This window comes from Ambystoma mexicanum, chromosome 7p (genome assembly GCF_040938575.1).
Source record: "Ambystoma mexicanum isolate Mex_15411 chromosome 7p, UKY_AmexF1_1, whole genome shotgun sequence".
Lineage (NCBI taxonomy): Eukaryota > Metazoa > Chordata > Amphibia > Caudata > Ambystomatidae > Ambystoma > Ambystoma mexicanum.
In genome coordinates, this window is record NC_090939.1 from 294102950 (window position 1) to 294111646 (window position 8697).

At 51.7% G+C, this 8697-nt stretch overlaps 1 protein-coding gene across 1 annotated transcript in view; it reads right to left on the reverse strand.

Annotated features, from left to right (window-relative positions):
* Nucleotides 1-8697, reverse strand: part of BACH1 (BTB domain and CNC homolog 1) — a 483307-nt gene that overhangs the window by 391823 nt on the left and 82787 nt on the right. The window lies entirely within an intron of this gene.

The window sequence follows — 8697 nt, forward strand, 5'->3', positions numbered from 1 at the left end:
CTAGTAGACCTGGTAGATTGTTTTCTGGAAAATCTATCGACCAGGTATTTGGGGGCTGAGTTTGAGAGACATTTGTAAGTGATCACTAAAGTTCTAAATGTGATCATGTCTTGTATAGGGAGCCAGTTGGTGTTACGTCTTACTTGTGAGATGTGGCTGGAGCAAGGAATGTTTAGGGCAGTTCTACGGGCATTGTTTTGCAACACTTGTAACTTGTTCATATTTCGCTTACTGGTACCTAGGTATAAGGTGTTACAGTAGTCCAATTTTGAAAGTATTAGTGCTCTGGCCAGTGTGTTGCAGCTGTTGGTGGACAAGAAGGGCCTACACGCATTAATTAGTTTGGAGGTCTAAGCTATTGCTGATGCTATGGCATTGAATTGTCTGGAGAGGGAGAGTGTAGAATCCAGGTAAACTCCCAAGGTTGTGACATCATTAGACACTTTGATGTTGTTCCCATCAATGTTAAACGAGTTGTACTGGGAGTCTAGGTTATTGAGTCGCTGCCTAGAGCTGATAAGTAGTAGCTCGGTCTTATCGTCATTGAGGCATAGACCATGATTGGCCATCCAAGCTTGTATTCTGAGGTTGGTTTCGTTCAGGAGTTTAGAGTCTTTATGATAAGAGCCTGAAAGAGTGGTGAGAATTTGTGTGTCATCTGCGTAATTCATGTATGAGACGCCTAAGTCATCTAAGTGGTCAAACAATAGCTTCGTAAAGATGTTGTATAGAGTTAGGGAGACACAAGAGCCTTGGGAGGACTCCGCAAGTGATAGGTGCAGGTGCTTCTGAAGCTGTGGGGGAAAGACCCTCATGGTTCTGTCTGCAAGGAAGGACTGGTTCCAAGCGGCAGCTTGAGGAGAGAAGGAGGCTGCTGTGGTCAGGTGTTTCTATAGTATGTTATGGTCGACTAAATCAAACGCTGCTGATAGGTCGAGCAGGTGTAGTAGGGCAGGATTTCCAATATCTTTAGACTCGTCCATCTGGATTTTTTAAGTCCAGGAGAGCTGTCTCTGTACCATGTATTGGTCTAAATCCATATTGGTGTAGGCCTAGAAGGTTATTGACTTCGAGGTGGTTTTGGATTTGGATATATGCCGCTTTTTCTAGTATTTTCAAAAGAAAAGGTACAGTAGTTATGGGCTGAAATTGGTTGGGATGCTAGGGTCGAGATTTGGTTTTCTGAGAAGAGACTTGACACAGGCATCTTTGAGATTTTTAAGGACGATGCACAATTGGAATGAGGCGTTGATGAAGGAGGTCATGAATGGAGCGAATTCCTTCGCCCCCCTCCTTTATGATTGTTACTGGGCAGATGGCACCTTGGCATCTTGACGGTTTTAGGCTAGTAATGATAGCTTCTACCTCTTTAGTAGTGACTGGGGTGAATTGAAATAAGCTGCAAGGTTTAGGGGGAGTGTTGTGGATCTTGGTGGGTTTCAAACTAGATGTAAGGCTACATTATTTTGCTTCAATTTTTGCTTATAGCAAGGCGATTTTGTCTAGAAGGGCCTTTTGGGTGTTGCCACACTATGTGGCATCTTTAATGCATGTTTCAGGAGAGGAGACTGGTGACTCCATCTCTCTGAGGATAGAAAAGATCTCTTTGGCGCTAGACTTGGTGTTTTGAATTCTGTCATTAAAGGTGTTGCTTTTAGTTTTCAAGATGTCAGCTTTATATGGGTTGGAGAACATGGTGAAATTTTCCTTGTTCTGGAACGAAGGTTGTTTTTTCCAGATAGCTTCGGAGCATCTTTGGACTTGTTTAAGGCTTTCAGGTCTAGAGAGAACTATTTGTTTAAGTGTGCTGGTGGCTTAGCTTTTCTCAATTTGCGTGGAGCTATTAGGTCTAAGGCTTGGAGTAGGTTTTGGTTGTATAGGTCCACCAGGTTGGTTAGGTCCTTATCAAAATTCTCAGGAGGGTCAGTGATAGGTTGAAGTAAGGGGAATAGGTTCTCTAGAGTGACCAGTCGATTGTTTCGGGTTAAGGCGGGAGGTGCTTTTAAGTTGCCAGGTAGTGGCCAACTGCTGTATAGGATCACAAAGGATATGATATGGTGGGCAGACCAAGCGCAAGGAGAGATGGAGAGGATCTTAGTGTTACAGTTTAGGTCCACTAACCAATCCAGGGTTCTGCCTTTGCTGTGCGTTGGTTCGGAGATACGGAGTGAGAAACCAAGCACTGTGAGAGTGTTCTCTATGACTGTGGCGTTAGCATCTTGCGTGTCATGTAGCCAAAGGTTAAGACCACCCAATAGCATAATTTGGAAGCCAGTTTTGGTGTTCTGTGTGAGAAGGCGTGTAATGTCTTCTTCAAATAAAGATAAAGGGCCCGGTGGTCTGTACAGAAGGTGGATAAGCAATGTGTGTGCCGCTGAAAGAGGGAGTTTAACAGAGAGAAGTTCTGAAGAGAATGGTTTGGTAGAGAATTCTCTAAGGCCGAGTTGGTTTTTGGCAATACATGCAACTCCACCTCCTCTACTGGATGTTCTATCAGATCTGATAATAGTGTCATTTTCAGGTAGTGCTAGTGTAAGTGAAAGTCCTGCGGCTGGGTGTAGCCAAGTTTCTGTAACTGCTAAGAAGTCTAAGTGGTTGGATGAGATGAGGTTTGCTATGTCTAATGCATGGGCAATCAAGGATCTGGCGTTAATGATGGCTCCTTTGATGTGAGGGGCTTAACTATAGGAGAGCTTGTAGGTGGGCGTTTTGGATGCCTGAGGAGGCATGGTCATGTTAGGGATCTTGTGATCAGTATTTGCTGATGTAGGTTTAGCCAATAGAGTCTTAATGCATGTGCTGAATTTATGGTGAGTGCTGACTAGACAGGTGTTACTAATGCACAAGCCTAATCTAGCATTCCTGAGGCCAGTAGGGCATGGAATGTTGGGGGTAGGTTGGGAAGCGTAACGTAGTAACCATTGACTTGGGGAGAGGGGGCAATTACTGCACAAGGAGTCTTTGGTGCTGACTGTAGGCAGGAGTTGACTAGGAGCGAGAGGCGGAAGGAATTTAGTAGGTGCTATATCATTAAATAAGGGTAGGACGTTGGCCATAGTGAGGGTAACAACCCGGAGGTTAGCCATGAGAGCCAGGTAGTGGGCACAGCTCATGGATAAGGACCTAGGGTTTGTAAGCCATGCAGGTCAGTGCTAGGGAGTGTAGGTGGGGTGGGAGGCCGGATAGTGGAGCTTTGTGCAAAAGTTGGTTGGTAATACGTAAAGAGCAACCTAGTTGTTTAGAAACACAGCAGTGAAAGGTTTTAGTAAAAATCACGTAGCATAGTGAGCATATTGATAGTGTCACACAATGGTAAGAGGTAAGCCCCAGACTGATTAGCAATTTGTGGAATAGGTAATATAACGCTTCGAGTCACAGTAGTGCTAGATATTTGTCAATAATAACATTTGCACAGTTCAGTATGGGTTAGCTCACTAATAGATTACGACATAGGCAACATAACAATTTGGGGCAGAGTGGTAATGTATTGTTCTAGATGGTAGCAGGAGACCTGGGGTAACCGGCTGTGGGGTGGATACATTAAGTGGCTAGTATTCATTCACAAGGTGAAGGAGGTGATGCAGTTGTATGGGTGTCATGGAGCAATTTGCATGGGGTGCAAAAGCATGTGATCCAAGGGGCAGGAGTGGAGGAAGACTGGGGATACGTTGGCTTTGCTAGTCGGAATGACCAGTGTGGTGAGATGCTGCGAGCAACTGTAGGAACGTGGACAATGGGCAGATTTCAGCTAGCAAGGAGATATGGCAGACATTAATAATGGGAATTACTATATGCGCTACAGCTGCATAGGTTAGAGTGTCACTAGCAGGTACATATGGAGGGATAGCTCAGCGGCAACATGCTTGGGAGGATAGCCAGCAGCAATGTGCTTGCCTTGGAAGCAAGATGACATGGAGCAACACAGGTTCGATCCCCGGGTCCGCGCTTAGAAACCTCTGGGTATTAAGCATGTTATAAGTAACCTATCATAACACTCAGTTGAAGTGAGCGTAATGTGGCTTCTAGGAAGTATGAGCGCTCTTGCACCAGGGTGTGGTTCCCGATAGGATCTTCAGCCTCGTACGCGCAGTGCACCAAAGTAAACAAAAGGTATAGGAGAGTGCTTACCGGGAATTATTGACAGAATGCAGAGACGTTTGGTAAATCCAGAGAGTCTGTGACGGCCCTTCGTTCCTCCCGGCTCCAGGCTCGGGACAGGGCCTTATACTGGGGGCCTTTTGCATGGGGCTGGTTTCTGCCTGCCGGCTGGGATTATTGGCTGATATAAGCCACGTCGATTCGGTTGCTAAGCAACCCAATAAACAAAATAGACTCAGCGTGGCAGCGGCCATCTTAAGATCAGCTGGGAGTAGACAATGCCGGCGCTCCGCTTGTCTGTCGCTGCTGCAATTCAGAACAGCACAATTTTGAGCGGCACAGCAAGCAGGAGTGAAGGTTTGGGCAAGGCTGATGGTCACTTGCATATGAGATGTAGCTCTCTGGCTGTATGCCGGAATCTGAATGTCGAATGAAGCAAGCAGACCGATTGTCTGTCCTGATGAGGGGCTGCAGCAGTGATGCACGGATGCAGGGGCTCCTGCCGTGTGTGAGGTGGCATGGGTCATCTAGGTGTGGGTTGGGACGGTGGGATTGGGCATCTTGGTGTTCTGTAGGGAGGGGATGGGGACACATTGGTGTGGGTTTGATGGGAGGGATGGGGGACATTGGTCTGGGGGAGGGATGCTGGCACATTGTGGGTCTCGGGAGGGATGGTTCATCTAGGTGTGGGTCTGGAGGTCAGAATGGGGGCATTTTGCTGTGTGGATGGAGGGATGGTGGCATCCTAGTGGGGTCTGCAATGGATGGGGCACATAGGTGTCAGTCTGGAACAGGTATGGGGCATCTGTTGGTCTGGAGGATAGGATGGGGCATCCTGGTGTGGGTGAGATGGGGACATCTGTGTGCATCTTGGTGTGGTTTGATGGGAGGGAAGGGGCACATTGGTGTGGCTCTGGAGAGGGATTGGGCACATTGGTGTGGGTCTGCAGGGAAGGGATGGGGCACATTGATATGCGTTTGATTGGAGGGATGGGTACATTGGTCTGGGGAGGGATAGGGGTACATTGTGGACCTGGGGAGGGATGGGGGCATATTGGTTTGGGTCTGGAGGGAGGGATGGTGGCATCTTGGGGTCTGCAATGGATGGGTGCACATTGGTGTCGGTATGAAACAGGTATGGGGCATCTGTTGGTCTGGAGGGTGGCATTGGTCATCTAGGTGTGGGTTCGGAGGGTGGGATGTGGCATCTTGGTGTGGTTTTAGAGGGAGGGGATGGGGCACATTGGTGTGGTTTTGATGGGAGGGATGGGGACATTGGTCTGTCTGGGGGAGGGATGAGGGCACATTGTGGGTATGGGGTAGGGATGGTTCATCTAGGTGTGGGTCTGGATGGTGGGATGGGGCATGTTGCTGTGTGGATGGAGGGATGGTGGCATCTTAGTGAGGTCTGCAATGTATGGGGGCACATTGGTGTCAGTCTGGAACAGGTCTGAGGTATCTGTTGGGCTGGATTGTGGGATGGGGCATCCCAGTTTCGATTGGATGGGGACATCAGTGTGGGTCTGGAGGGAGGGGAGGAGCACATTGGTGTGGTTTGACGGGAGGGATGGGCATTGGTCTGGGGAGGGATGGGGCACATTGATGTGGGCCTGGGGGGGGTGGGGCATATTGGTGTGTGTCTGGAGGGATGGTGGCAGCTTGGTGGGGTCTGCAATGGATGGGGGCACATTGGTGTCATTCTGAAAAGGTATGGGCATCTGTTGGTCTGCGGGGTGGGATGGTGCATCTGGTGTGGGTGGGATGGGATATCTGAGTGCATCTGGAGGGTGGGAATGGGGGTATTTGGTGTGGGTCTGGATAGCGGGGGTGGGGCACATTGGTGTGGGTTTGATCAGACAGATGGGGCATATTGGTGTGGGTCTGGGTTGGGATGGGGGCATGGTGTGGGTCTGGATGGATGGATCATTAGGTTTGGGTCTGTAGGGACTGATGGTGACATCTTGGGGGGTCTGCAATGGATGAGGGCACATTAGTGTTGGTCTCGAACAGGTATGGGGCATCTGTTCTGGACGGAGGCATGGGTCATCTAGGTGTTGGTTGGGAGAGTGGGATGGGGCATCTTGGTGTGGGTGGTATGGGGACATCTGCATCTGGAAGTGGGAATGGGCATCTTTGTGTGGGTCTAGAGGGAGGTATGGGGGAATCTTGGTGTGGGTCTGTGAGTGATGGGGCACATTGGTCTGGGTCTGAAGGGTGGGATAGGGCACCTTGGTGTATAGAGATGGATATCTTGGTTTGAGTCTGCAGGGCAGGATGGGGGCATCTTCCTGTGTGGAGGGAGTATGGGGCATCATGTATGGGTCTCGGGGGGGATTGGTGCCATCTTGGTGGCGTCTGGCATGGAGGGTTGGTGGCATCTTGGTGGGCTCTGGAATGGAGGGCTGGGGCATCTTGGTGTGGGTCTAGAGGCATTGTGGCATCTTGGTGTGGGTCTGAGAGGGAGGTATGGGGGCATTGTTGTGGGTGTGATGGGCGGCACAGGACACATTGGTGTGGGTCTGAATGGAGGAATGGGGACATTGGTGTGTGTATGGCTGGAGGGATGGGGAATATTGGTGTGTGTCTGGAGGGAAGGATGGGGCTCATTGGTCGGGGATGGATGGGGCATCTTGCTGTGTGGAGGGAGGATGGGGCATCATGGTATCGGTCTTGAGGAAGGGATGGGGCATCTTGGTGGAGTCCAGATCCGAGGGGGGCATTGTTGATCATCTAGAATGGAGGGACAGGGCATATGATGGAGCATGTGGGTCTGAGTGAAGGCTGGAGCACTCTGGTGGGAAGGAAGGGGGCATCTGTGTGTGAATGGAGGGATGGGGTATGTATGTCTGGAGAGAAGGATGTTGGTCTATGGGAGGGGTGGGAGCATGTTTGTGTCGAAGGTATGGGGTAATTCGGTGTGGGTATAGAGAGAGGGCAGATGGCACCATATGAGTGAGATTCTTAAGGTAGAGGTGTAGCATATGGGTGTGGCTCTGGAGAGAGGGGTGGAGCATCTTGTTGTTGTTATGGAGGGATGGATGTTGTGTCTTTGTGTGGGTTCGGGGGGATGGATGTTGGCATGTGGGTCCGGAGGGAGGTGGAATTTGTATCTGGAACGTGTGTTTGGAAGGAGAAATGGGGCATTTGAGTGTGAATTGGGACATGTAGGGCTGGGATATCTTCTTGTGAGTGGGGGCATGAAGGATCATTAACAGCAGAGCAGCCGTAGGGAGAGCCATAGGCCAACCTTGGATTCACCCCAGATGCGCACACCCAAAACCCGGGGCACCCCTCACACTGCGGTCTGGCCAGCAGAGCAGTCTGGGGCATGTGGGCAACTAGGCGCCAGGGAGCGTGATTCCCTTCCACCAGAGGGGGTCTGTGACCCAGCAGATGGGACGGGGACGTCTGGCAGGGTTGGGTTAACCTGCTGGGGATCTCCCCAAACACGCACTGGCGAGGGAAACCCGTGTGACAACCCCCCGTCTCCTCACTGAGCCAGCCGCTGCGCCAGCCTGGGGCACGTGCTCCTCTCTCTAACCCACCAGCGTGCGGGCATTGGTGGGCACATGCCGGTCGGCAGGAAAGCTTCAAGTGGGGGCAACCAGGAGCCGAGGGAAACCTGGCTGTTCTCAAGGGACGCCTCCTCAGGCAGATAGGGGTCCAGTACGCTAGGTGTGATCCCTGAGCCATGGCGCAGCCGCTTACTCGACGGGCGGGCGTTGAGGTTCCAGCCACCCACATCTGTGGGCAAGCAATGGCCAGTCCTGCTGGTACAGCAAGCGACCTTCCCTCTTGGCCAGGTACCTGGAGCTCGGCCCCGTGCGGCCGGGCTGGGGTTTGAAGACTCTAGTGGTCCCACCCGACCCCCTGCCCGTGCTGTCTCTGGCCCGACTCTCGGGCCTCCCCTGGCCCCCAAAAGGGGAGCAGAGGGGTCAGGGAAGGATGAGCGGCCTGCCTACATCCCCATGGGAAGCACTGTGCTACTGCAGGCGGCGGGCAGGCTTCCCAGGCTGAGCGCCTGGAATTATTTGTGTTTTGTTTTAAAACCACAATGGTCTTGGGCGACTCCCAAGTGGGGAAGCTAGACAGGGCGCTGGGCTGTCTCGCCACAGGCGGTGCTGCCTCCACTGGCCTCCCCCTGGCTTCTCATGCACCTGCAGGGATAGGACGATGTCTGGAACAAAAAAAAGTTGCCTGTGACTTGGTGGAGGACCTTCAAATGCACCTTGTGGCCCAGGGTTCCTCCCGGGGCTTTGCCTGTCAGAGGATCGCTTGAACATTAATCGCCCCGGGGGTTCCCTCCCAGGGGCACGGCTGGTGCCGTCACAGGGACCCGTTCCCTTCGCCCCACTAAGGTCAGACCCTGATCAGCACTGTCGCAGGATCCCTGAACCTGGTGTGCAGGCTCATTGCCGGCACGTCCTAGTCTCCCTAGTTTCCCAGCCTTGTGCGGGTTTGGTGGTGGCAACAGCAGCAGGCCTTTAAAAAAGCCTGGTGCACCTTCACCCTACCCCGGGGTAGCTGGCTGTGCCGCGTGTGGGTGTCTGTGCCCCACAGCTGACGGTGTGGGATGGCCCTGGAGCACGGGCCTCGCAA